This window comes from Rhipicephalus sanguineus, chromosome 7 (assembly GCF_013339695.2).
Source record: "Rhipicephalus sanguineus isolate Rsan-2018 chromosome 7, BIME_Rsan_1.4, whole genome shotgun sequence".
In the NCBI taxonomy this organism is placed as follows: Eukaryota; Metazoa; Arthropoda; class Arachnida; order Ixodida; family Ixodidae; genus Rhipicephalus; species Rhipicephalus sanguineus.
Window position 1 is genome coordinate 120,386,826 of NC_051182.1, and position 4,454 is coordinate 120,391,279.

Consider the following 4,454-nt stretch of genomic DNA (forward strand, 5'->3'; position numbering starts at 1 on the left):
CCAAAGGCGCACTGCCGGATTTGATGGCGGAGGCGACCGAGAGGCAAGCGATGCTCAACACTTCCAGTGCGCTGCCGTCGCCAGCGATGGCTGCGCGTTCGACGACTTGAGGAGGAAATGCAGTGCTAAGAAGGAGGCTAACATGCAATTGCCCGTAGTTGCCTTGATACAAGGCGCATCGCATAATTTATGATGTAAATTATTTGATGACTCTGTAGCCTAAACACGGATGGGACCGGTGTAGTTGTAAATTTGAGTTCACTTTAGGAACTCCGCTTCGTCAAATAATGCAGAGCCCCGACTCCAACATGCATGTTATCTTACCGTAGTTTTTGAAAATAGAATCTTAAGCTTGGTTATTAGCTCAGAGAGCGTCAGTTTTCCTTGCAGGGGAGATCCCTAACGCTTTTGGCCATGCACTGCGCTGAGTGCCGGTGCGAAGCGCAATTCCCCGCGACGCAGATCTTGTTTAAACACCACGATCGCACGACACGAGAACTTGCTGAAGCTTTTCATATTAACACGAGGGCATCTGCGTGCGTTAGCCATCCTTCTTAAGCCATATCGGAGAGGGAAGTGATATTACTCAAGGAAAGGGCGTAGCCTGTTGGGTGGAGAGGGGGTTGAAGGAGGTGTGTTTTGTTCCGGTTCTTGCCTTTTGCCTTGCCCACAATGCGCATGCGCGGGAATTAGTCGAGCGTCAAGTTTAGATATATTTTCTGCTCAAGCAATAAAGCTTTCAGTTGTGAGTAAGCGCTTGTGGTGTTCACGTTCTTGTCTTAGTCTTTTTTGCGCTACTAATACACCATTATTTCTACTTGTTAACTACGAGACATTTCGATGCATCTTTGCAAATGGGCAGTGACGCCTAGACCATGGACTGCAAAACTGGGAACCACTGACAAGGAGGCGCACCACCAGCGATTCTTCAAGGACCACTGAAACGGCCATCGTTGCTGCGAGCTTCGTTAGCGGCACCAACTTGGCAGGTGAGCCCATGATAGGCTGGTGATTGTGGAACATATTCAATGTTTGCCACTCGTAGTAGTTTCCTAGTACCTCCAAACTCTTAAGGTTGCATGGTAATTTAACGTACTATCCCTTGCTCAAGGAGCTTCCACGTATGCTCGGGCTACTTATGTAAAAAGCGCACCATTACATTCCTTTGCGAGAGGCATTGTTGCCGAATGTCTACAAATGCGTGAAACTTATACAACTTGATGTGAGGGTTTTGAAGATCAATATTAAAGCAAGTGGAAGTGCTAGAATAAATTACTATTAATGAGCATACTATTACTACTATTAGTGTGTATAACAAAAGAAAAACGAGCCCTTAAAATTAACGCTTCTTTCCTTCAGAATAAATTACTTTATTTTAGAGCAATCAATAGCATTTACAATGTAAATAATTATGTAATTATTGTACATTCGGTAATGGTATAGTTATTCATAGACTGAATTGAACGACCCGCTCAAATTACATGTGATAGTTATCTACTGGCAGCGAGAATTTTAAAAAGGTAGAATGACTGACTGACTGAATAACTTTATTTGGTCCTGAGGAGGTGATCGCCCCCTAGGGGGCCTCGTCTGCCGCGCCCACGACGGGACTGGGATTTGAAACTCGACGGCCCGGTCGTGGGCCCTCTGGACGGCCCGAAGTTGGTCGTCCTCGTGGGGACTTGTGAGGAGTGTGTCCCAGTCTTTTTCTGTGGTTTGAGACCCGTAGTCCACGCGCAACTCGGGGCACTGTCACAGCATGTGTTGTAAGTTACATCGCGGGATGCCGCACCAGGGGGATCCCGGCCGTAGTTGGCTTATGAATCTTGCATAAATTGCCGGTGAGGTATCTGCTCCCTCTGTAGGAGACGGAAGAATAGTGCTTGTGGTCGTTTTAGTCGAGAGTGAGGTAACGGAAACTTTCGCCGTTCGAGACGATAGTGCTGACAGTATTCATTATAGGTCTTGAGTTGGTTCCGGAGCCATTTCTCGCCCTTGGGCCGTGGGCCAAGAATATCTCAAGGAAGGAAGAAACCAGCGGAAAGAGAGGGAGGTTAGCCAGTTCTTAGACCGGCTGGCTACCCTGTGCTGGGGGAAGGAGTAAGGGGGATAAAAGATGATAGAAGAGAGTTGTTACAAAAAAAAAAGGAGAGCAAGAAAAAGAAAAAAAAGAGAGGGGGAAAAGGAAACCAGAATATGACACTGCTTAGTGTCTGTCTCTAAGCCCAGTTGTCCGCAAGAAGCGCAACAATGCTTTTAAAGCCTTCTGTGCTGACGACGGACTCGGCCAAGGTCCCAAAACCCTTTGTTCCGACAAAGGGCGATTGTCAAGTTCATCTAGCGCATTCGAAAGTTTTTGTCTTGGCGCACTGAAACGGGGACACTCACACAGAAGAAGGGAGATAGTTTCTTCGCAGCTGCAGTAATTGCATGTAGAGTTGTTGGCCATTCCAATCAGACAGGAGTAGGCATTCGCGAAGACCACGCCAAGCCACAGGCGGCACAGAAGAGTATCCTCAGCTCGCGGTATTCCTGACGGAAGACAGAGTTGGAGGTTGGGATCCAGGCTGTGTAAACGAGCGTTGGTGAATTCCGCCGAGTTCCACTGGGGCAGTTCTTGCCGCATTGCCCCAGGTCCTTCAGCTTACTGGGAGCGCGGGAACAAACAACAAACGAAGGAAGAACCACAGAATACGAGCGCTCACTAACAACTGGTTTATTCACACATTAGAAGGACACATTTATACACAAAGGTGCGCATGTCAAAAAAAGTCACAGTTTCGCCGCGAGGGCGAAGCAATGAATGCGATATCAAGAAAAGCGGCCCGTGATGAACGCGCTGCTACGCTGCAGAAACATCTACCCCCCAGCAGCAACTACCCCGCGAGCAGACAGCGGAAGGGCAAGGTTCTCCGTGCGCAAATATTAGAAGAAGCGAGGGAGCTGGCTGACGACATTTAAATACGCCAGTTGCGCTCGTCGCGCTATCTCGCTGGTAATGAAGAAACGCTTATAAGCGCCTGCCGTCTCTGAGTCCTGCCAGCGGTAAAGGGTATGTATACTATAACGCTCGCCGTTAGCGACCTGAAGGATCTGCGCTTTGTGGCCTAGTTGTTAGCGCCACGCGTTGCGGACCGAGAGGTCGCTCGTGTGATTCCGCGCCATTTTTCTGAATTATTTTTCTTTGGGCTTTTAATATATATATATATATATATATATATATATATATATATATATATATATATATATATATATATATGTATATATATATACATTTACGGTGCATGACGGCGGCGGAAAAAACCAGCCGAGACTGTCCATATAATCGCTATCGCAATAAAAGAAAAAGAGTACAGCACGAGTACCGCGCGAAGCACTTTATCGAAGCACTTGTCTAAGAACTATCAATGTAATAAATTCCCAGTCTTGTAGTGATAATGAAGGATCTCTGCATTCCTGGAAATGTGATACGCTTCAAAAATTTCGCGCGCAGTTTCAAGGGGATGCCGTAACGGAATAATCGTTTTTTCAAACAGCGGGGGACATTTGCACGAATCACAATGCGATGCTAAGTGGTAATATGGGGTACTTTCCAAAGAGCTTCTATGCTCCCTGAGGCGTACATTCACACATCGGCCAGTTTGGCCGATGTACATACGACCGCAAGACAGGGGTATCTTGTATACCACTCCTGCGACACACTTGACATATTGCTTAACATGTTTTTGGAGGCATCTCCTGCCTTTAGACACTCCCTGTGCCGTCCTATGTACCATAGCACATATGCTGCCCAGTTTTTTGGGTGCACAGAAAACAACGCGCACACCAAACCAGTTTCCAACATTTTTTAGTCCGTGGGCCATTTTATGAACGTAAGGAATTACTGCCGCTCTTTTGTTGTTGTTTTTTTCGTGTGTCCTGAAGATATTCATGTACGTTATTCACTGTTTTTCACCATCCGCAAGAGCCTTTCACATACCGATGCGATTGAAAACGAAGGGTATCCAGCAGCTAATAACCGCTCTACCTGCGCAACGAAACCATTGTGCAGCATATGAAGGCAGCTTTTATCAAGGGCTGATCGTAAGCATGACAGTAGAATTCCTCGTTTTACAAGCTTGGAATGACCGGACGAGTAATCTAGAACAGTTTTCGCAGATCGGGGGTTATACTGCCAGCACAGATGTTTGTCTTCAAATAACAGGCAAAGGTCTAGATACTGCAGTTTTTTTATCTTTTGAAACCTCGGAGGTCAACCTGAGGCCCATGCCTTCAGTATCGAAACACGCCATGATGCCGTCATAGTCCACTGCTGAACGTTTTTTTTTTTCTCACAATAATCTAATAATCATCAACGTATCGGAAAGTTTTTGTGCATGACTGAAGTTTAGTGCTTAAGGCAGTATCTACCTTACCTAGAAAAATGTTGCTTAATAGAGGTGCAATACTGGAGC